The sequence below is a fragment of the Drosophila rhopaloa genome, unplaced genomic scaffold, assembly GCF_018152115.1.
Source record: "Drosophila rhopaloa isolate 14029-0021.01 unplaced genomic scaffold, ASM1815211v1 contig_178, whole genome shotgun sequence".
Lineage (NCBI taxonomy): Eukaryota > Metazoa > Arthropoda > Insecta > Diptera > Drosophilidae > Drosophila > Drosophila rhopaloa.
This window is the reverse complement of record NW_025335059.1, coordinates 403,031-411,872: the sequence shown is the minus strand read 5'-3', so window position 1 is coordinate 411,872 and position 8,842 is coordinate 403,031.

Genomic DNA, 8,842 nt, shown 5'->3' with positions numbered 1-8,842 from the left:
AAGTCTAAGGAAACCCAAAGAACACGCACACACACACGCCGACAGACGCGTGTGTGTAAATAGTCTGCAAAAGCGGCTAAAGGTTCCTTTCTGAGATGGTTCCTGGATGGATGAAGCACTCAGCTCGAATTTTAACCCACAATGCGGGGAAGAAAAATGTAAGAGCATGGGAAAATATCTGTAAATACATTTAGTGGGGCAAAAACCATTGAAATAAATTAAAGCGAATGAAATATAAAAGGTCGTAAATCAAACCAAAAATATGTAAATTTAAGTATTACAAATTAATAATGTAATTTGTTTTGATACGATTAGAATTTTTAGTAATTGACATACCATATAATTAGTAAAAATAATAATTATGTCAGACTAACAATTTGTAGTACAAATAAATAAATAATACTCGCGTTTGTACAAAAATGTTTGTACTTATTGATTAAACCATTTATTTTGAAAGCTTTTAAAATTTGGTTAAATATCCCAGAACTACTATAGAGCTACAGAAAGTCAAATGCTTAAAATTGTTCATTTATTTACCGTTTCAGCTAAAGGACTACTTTAGCAATTAAAAACTTTTGATTGTTAACATAACATCAACATTGTGATATTAATTTGCTTTGTGAAGACAATTTTTCACTTTTGTTAGAAGTGTTTGTTGTGAATATTTTCCAGTGAAATTATTCCGTTTATCCATTTGCACTATTACGTTTTTTTAAATACCATTTCGTTATTTAATTTGGCTTGCTTTCGTAGAACTCCTTTGTTTATTCACCGTACTAATCAAATTGAAAGCGCTGTAAGCCAGTGGCTTATGGGAAAATTCTTCGCATTGCAGCGGTTTACTGACGTCAGTTCCATTTCTCCTATATGGCGACATTTTCAAATGAAAGTTGCTTTTCAAGTTCATATACACACTCCCATTTGTGTGCGAATGGAATGGCAGTTGATACTTTTTTGCCACTCTTTTCTATCTATTTTTCAACCCCTCCAAAGGACTTTCAAAGCGATTGCAGACAGCATCCATTTCCCTCGGCTTGTCTTTAATAGAGAATTTTCAGAATATTTCTGCTTTTCAGATTGCCGCAAATTCGCTGGCCACACTCAAAATGGTTAACTGAACGCTCACACTCTTACACACACACACACACACTCTCACACTCACACACACCCACTCAGTGAAAGTGCACATTGCAATTTCTTTTTCCCGCACCATTTTCATTGTTCTTTGTGTTTTCCACTTTGGTCCTTTTTGAAATGAAAATTTTTCATGGCATACATTTGTGGGCAATTCCCGGTTTTTGCAACGCTCGCCATTTGTTCGCCGTAATTTCTTTTTTTTCCTGTGATTTTTCGGTGACATTTTGTTATCCTTGGAGCTCTCAATTGCCCACTTTATTTGCCTCTTTTCTAGTTGGGGATTGCATTTTTTGTTTCGGTCCATTCCTGATTTATAACCGGCAAATAGAAATTGTAATTGGTTCTCGTTTGCCACTCGGGCAGAGGCTAATTACACGCTTTGCCACCGAAAATGGATTTACGTTGTGGTGCACTTTACTGCTCTCCTGCATTTCTCCACTGCCCTCCAGAATTGGTTCAATTTTTGCCTGTCGACCGTAATGCAATGAGAACGATAACGAAGCGATGTGTGCGGCAATGGAGGGAAAATGCTGCTTTTTCGGATCAGAGGAAAAATAAATGCCCTAACTTAAGTCGTTTGTGTTATTGGGTTTGGTTTTGTTTATTTTAAGGAGTTAACTGCTATAGAAAACATTTTTTGTATCAATAAAATAAGAAGTGTTTCTATAAAATTAATCCCTTTTTTTTGGTTCGGAAACCCATTTAAAATTTAAATTTAAATCCAAGTTAATTCTAGTTTTGGTTATCTCGACGACACGTAAATTAATTTAAACATTAAACGGGAATATCTTTAAAAATAATCTGCATCTGCCTAAAAATAAAAATTCAATAATAAATGTTTCCTTTAATTGTGTAGATTACGAATTCGATCGATGAAGTTGTTATCAATGTTATAAAATAATGTATATTTAATATTGAAGATATAGTCCTGGGTTTTATATTTTCTCTCCATGTGGCTGAGTCTGGATTTTAGAACTTGTGTATGTGGTGCATGCGGCACTCAGTTAGACATTTAACGCAAAAGCAATTACGAATGAACCCATACTAAATTTACCCAAACCGCCTTTGCAATGCCAATGCCAATGCTAACTGTTCATGTTCATGTCAAAGCTGACTTCGACCACGCATGCAATTAATAGGAGTGCGTTTTAGTGTGTGTTTTCGTGTTTGTGTGTTGGCCAACTGTTGACTGACCCTATCGCCTGGCCAACTGACTCCCAGCACTGCCAAAAAAAAAAATCTGAGGCATCAACTGCGCTGCTCAGTGAAAAGTCACGTTCCAACTGTTGAAAACACATCGTAAAACGTAAAACTTTGCTCCGCTCGGTTCGCTTAAAATGCACATAAAATGCTGCTGGTGAAAAAAGGGTGGTCAGTTCGGCCCCTTTTAGCCCCCTCGGAAAACGTTGTCTGCGTATGACGTGCAAATTTTCCAAAGCTGTTTTCCCAGGGACAACTCGGAAGTGGAGTAGAGCCAAGGCAAAAAAGCGGAAAGGAAAAAAGAAGGGACCAACGCATTATATTTTATGTTTGAGGAGGGCGACCAAGAAACTGGGGCAGGTATGCTAAAACTGCTGTGCAGTGATAATGAAGTTAATGCACGGAGGGTTCGAGAACGGCAATGGCCGCCAAATAGCAATGAAAGTGTCGGCTCTGCCAACTGAAGCAGAAAACAGGGCTTCCTACATATATTTGTATGTACATACGTATACGTACGATTCGACGAGTAATTAACTCGCACGCGCAGGATAAAGCATACACATATGTACCTACATATACATATATCTCTTCTGGGTCCTTATCCATCTGAATAATTTACGCTCCTGCAGAATGTGTAAATCGAGCGTGAAATTTGATTTGACTTCACCTGGCAAGCAAACGACTTTAAATTGCTCAAATAAAGTCGTAAGAAGCGGGGTTAACGAACATAAACGCACCGAAAGAAATCTGAATTTAACATTTACATACCTTCTGGGGAATGTGATTTTGGCAGCTCTCAGTTTTGCAGACAATTTTCATTAAATTAGCAAAGGCAGAAACATTTTCTAAAGAACGTTTGCAATTGTTTTGAAGTTTCCCAGGTAACCTTTGTGTTTTATAAAAGGAAAATTACATTAGCAAAGTGAGGAGAAGATTTCTGTAACATTAAATTATGGTTTTGCTATCTTAAAATATACTTTGGAAATTAATATTGTTCAAATGTGGCTTAGTCGCTTTCATAATAATAATATCGTTGTGGATTCTATGAATAATTGTTTATTTTTATAAATAATTGTCAAACACATTTCTCATATAGTAATTATTTTCCCATGACAACTCCGCAGTTTCTAAACAACTTTCAGAGCCAACAAATTTTGGAACTATTATTGTTGCAACTTTTGGTTTCGATAGAGATTTTCGTGCTTCAAGCTGAATTGCCGCATTGAAAACACAGTTTGTAAATTCAATTAACTTGTTTGCCCAGCAGGTGATGTAGTTGGTTTGCGGCAAGTTAATCTATTGCGCAATCAACATCAGCAAATGAATGCTGATATTTTAACGCTGCGTTTGTTGAAGGCTTTAAACACGTTGCCATGGCTTTTCACTGGTTTTCCGCCCACAAATTGTTGTTTGCATTGCCATGCCTGCGGCATTATTTAATTTGATTAAGCCCGACACTAAGCTAACCGAGTGAAGCTGGAGCTGCCAGTTCGGCATGTTTGCTCAACTCCAGCCGGTAACATGAAAAAGTGTGAAAAACATCTGGCAGCTGCCCCTCATATGCAAATGGCCAATGAGAGTATTGCTCTACATTTCATTAAGTTTTAATTAGACTCGCAGCAATTGGCAGTCATATCCTGCGGATGTTTTTTTGCAGTCGCCACTGCAGGATATACCATACACCACTGTATTTTCAGGGGTCAGTGGCGGGGTGAAAGGGCTTTCTGTTTGTGTTTGCGTATATGCGGCTTACACAAACTGCCTGCGGAATGGCACCCGCCGACCCACGAGCATCCGCAGATGCAGTTGTCAGTGGCCGCAGGTGCATAAAAAGGCAACGGTTTTCCAGGTGCGGAAAATGGAGAAAAAATGGTGATGGGGAAGGTGGTGGGCAGACGCGTGTCGAAACAGCCGCTTATCAGCACGGCGCCAGGTGCCCATGCACGGACACTCATTCAATCAAGAGGTCCTTTGTGCGGCTTCAAAATGATACCGTCAATAGGGAAAAAATACCGCCGCTTAGGGCTAAATGCCGCTCCGCCTTAGCCCCGTTTGCCCTGTTCTCGTCTAACCACATGTTGCCACTTTCGCTCAGTGTCCCGGCATCGTTTTGGCCCTCGTCTTGCTTTAATGTCTCTGCCATGTTGGCGTTTCGCCTCCTCCGCCTCCTCCTCTCTCATCCACCGCCTGGAGTTATCCCTTTGCCGGGTCGTAATCGATTTTGGGGTAAACGAGAGAACCACTGACAGCGGCGACAACGACAACAGCATCGGCATGTGCACTGGGAAAAAAGCTATAGTAAAATATAAGATTTAAGCTAATTAAATTAATATATAAGCCGTGATGTCCCAGACATAAATTTTCCAATTTAAAACCAGCTCTAAAACTCTTCTTTCTTCTAACCAAAAAATATCAAAACCCTTTTTAACAAACCATTTTCTAACCAAAAATTTCATTTCAAAACCTTCATTTTTTATTTCTTAAGATAAACTTTGTTTTAAAATTACCTGGACATTTATTAATTAAAAAATTAGTTTAAACAGTAAAAATATTTATTTTTTAATTATATGTATCTCCATTTACCAAATTTATGTACTTAATACCCTTAAAAACGAACTTAAAATCATGTCATGTCATGTCAAAGTTATTTTGCAACTATAATTTATTCGATTAAATATAATTTAATTTCCCTTTGAGTTCCACTTAACTTATTTTCCGCAGTGGCGTAATCTATAAGCAGGTCCTTTGTTTATCTGGTAGTGACGTAGACTAAATGGAATAAGAAATTCCGGAAATACATTAGACAAGATGCGAACTTTTCTCAAACGTAGTTGGAGTATTTGAGCCAGCCTTGCTTAGATGCACTTTATTGGACCCCCTCCTTGGCACGCCCATGTTCAGAGGCTGTCGTCGGTTTAAGGTTTTACGGGAAAGTCAAACCCAAGCCCCCTTGATTGCCTCCAGCAGAGGCTCGCGATTCGTGGAACAGTCGAAAACGCTTGCCGGATTATTCCGTGATCCCGGGTCAAGCTCCTGGCTTTGGCGATGCAACTATTTGTTTAGCCCGCAGTTAAGTTTGCCATTCCCATTGCCATTCCCATTGCCATTTCCATTCCGATTTCATCGCAATTGGCACAGACGGCTGGCTCTGACTTGCAGTTGGTTGAGTTCGTGTTATTATTGATTTGATTCCGCTATCGCCAATTGCCGGTTCCACTGCCAGTGAATACATCATCATCAGCATCAGACTGTCGCCTCGCAGTTCGTTGAATATTACCGATAGTTCGCTTAGAGTCTAATAAATTTTGAACAGGTGTTTGAACATCCCAGCCAGCATACCTCGCCTCACGGGCGCATAAATCAAAAGGGGGTTTTTAAAGAGTGCGACTGGTCGGGGATTGGGCTGCCCTTTCCATATCCTTCTTCCCGATCCACAGGATGCCACCTGCTGCGACCTGTCTCATGTGTGTGCGAGATGCCGTAGAACACAAACAGCCACCACAAATATTTTTGAAGCGATGTGGCAAGGACGAGGACATCCTGATGGCGATGATGACGATGATGGCGATGGAGGCGAGGCGCATAAAACTTGTTGAATTATTCGGTGCCGGGACATGGACGTGGCTTTCCAAATTCTTTGGCTGCCTGTGTCTCAGCCGAAAACGGAATTTTTTATTATTATTGCAAATTAAAAAAGTTTACATTGGCTTAACTATGTGAGCTGAACTATGTAAAAGCCAAGTTTTAGCCGAGAATGACTGAAGTCTGGGCCATGGCCAAGGGCTGGAGAAACGATTTGCGAAGTATTTCCAACAATTTCTGCCGCAGGCTTAACAAAAACAAAAAAAAATTGTTAGCCCCAAAAAAACCCATCATAGGCAGCCTGTCTCACCTGACTACCTTCAATTCAGTTGGCCCAAATCCAGTCTACCACCCCACCCACCCCCCGTCGGCACCCAACGAAGCGTATTAGCAAATTAAATTCCATTTTCGCAGGTGGGCGTCTGCCTGTGATTATGAGCTGAGGACTTGCAGCCATCAAATTTAATGCACAGCAACAAACCTGGTTTTCATGGTGTGAGTGTCGGTGTGGGGGTGGGGGGGTGTGTCCTGTGGTCAGCCAGGCGTACAGTGCGCCCCATAAGTGAGAGGCCCCCGCTCGGAATTAGACGAGCTTTAAATTTTGAATGCAGCTTTATTTATTTATTTCTGCCAACTCATTAGGAAAATTGCTTAGCACTATTGTGGAAATAACTTTATAAATGGGAGCATTAAAACTGCTTAAGCTGTATTCAAATTCCTGCCAACTACATATAATATACAAAAATAAACAATAAATGAGTTTCATTGATTAATTTCTGATTGAACAATTTGTATGTACATATGTCAGGGCCTTATTAATAATAAATCTGCTTAAAAATGAAATGCAGCTATAGTTCGGTGCGTTATTTATTATGTTTCCAATAATGGGAAAATCACAACCTTAAACGGCCTTTTAAATTTAAGGCAGAAAATGGTCCGAGCTTTATTTATTTATTTCTGCCAACTCATTAGAAAAATTGACATATGCGAGACGCAAAAGGAAAAATGCCGAATGGCAAAAAAATAAAAGGAAAGCACGCGCCGACAGCCCGAAAGGAAACTCACATTTTCCGTGGCGCCTTTCACTTATTGATGGAGCGAAGCGGGGAATTGATTAAAAGGCATTGTCAGGGAATGTGGGCTTAAGCCACGTCGCTGCACAATACACACACGTACTCGCCGAAGGACTTACATATCCGAGTGTGTATGCATATAGTATATGCAGCGGGGCTTTGATCTATCCACGCCCGAACAAAAACGAGGGGCCAAGAACTTGTCTAACAATTTGACGCCTTAATCCGTACCTCCTTCCCCCTCCTCCCCCCAGAAAAAGGTCGGGTGGCAGGGAAAAAACTCGAACAGAACGGCTCCTTGTCTACGCTTCAGTTGGCCAAGCGCAAACCGAGATTCATTCAAACCGGCATGGATATCCGCCTGCACGTGTGTGCGAGTGTATCTCTGTGCTGGCTGCCTTTTATCTTGTCCTTTTCTGGTGTCGTATTATGGTAATTCGCATCGAGGCCGATTACACGCAACATGTGGAAGAAGGAGCCCGCTCCCGAAAACCGAACCACTGCAGCTCTTCTTTCCTGTCTCTTCAGCGGAATAAATAATTGGGAATGTAATCCCAAATAATATGCTTATGACTTAATATATTAAACATTTTGTATGGGATATTTAAATCTTCATTTCTACTTTTGAATAGGTTACGATCAAAAGACTATGTCAATTCAAAGGAGAGATGCACTAAATAAGGCTTAATCACTGAAAGTTATACCTACCAAACCTAGTTGCTTAGCTGGCGATTGATATTTCAAACATTTAGTTATACAACATTTTAAAGGTCAGTTTTAAAAGGTCAACAAGAGCTTTAATACTTTTCCAATTTGGTAATTTTTGAAACCGAAATTAAGGCCAAGAAAATAAGCAAAGGACTGCCAAAAAAGCAGCCAAAGCGGAGAGTGAGCAGCCAAAGGACAGCAATTGTGGCCCAAGGACCTGCTTTGTGTGGGTGACAAACACTGACATGGACCAGCCAGCTGGTGCTGACCAGGAGGAGACTCCTTTCCGAGGAATCCCATTAAATTAAATTGCGTTTCACTGGGGTCGGGTCGGGTCGGGTCGGGTAAGTCCGCCTTTGAGTGAGCATCTGCCTTATTTGCTGTGTGCTGATTTGCCACCTGCGACTCGCAGGCTGGCCATAATCTAATAGTGTCTCGCACCAATGCAGTTGCAATTTCATTTGCATGCCCCCACATGAACCGTCGCTGACTCGATTTGTTGCTCTCCCAGTTAATCAATTGATTTTACCTTCAACAACTTGCCACAACCTGTTGAACTGTCGCCAGGCAACGGCGGATGACTCGCCAACTGCTGCACCTAATTCAATATGCATTGATTCTATTGCTGAAGTCATGGTTTTATTGCATTGACTGCTCGATGATTTGTCAGGTTCGATTTTTGCGTAGTAAAAGCGTTTCTTCGAAGACATTTAATGTAATATGCACTTCTGAGAATAAATATTATTTTCCTACCCTGCAAAGAAACTGATTTACTATCTTTACTATCATAGCCTAATTAGTTTTTCTCGGAAGAAAACTCGCTTCTATATGATTTCCCTCATTAAATTTTCAATTGTTTCCGTCGATTTAATCAATTTTGATTGCCAAGCCTCGACTAATCCTTGGCACTTACAAGCCGAACATAGATATTAATGGTCTTTCTCTGTGAATCTTAATGCCAAACCATTAGAGGCGATTACTATGCGGCTGTTTTAGATGGGCGGCGAAGTCCGGCGAGTGTGTGGTCAGTTTTTGTGGTCTGGCATTTTACAGGAAATCAATGAACCGCCCAAGGGGCGTCAAATTTTATTAGCGCACAATGATTTCATGTGCCAAATATTTGCCAAAATTGACGCCGACGA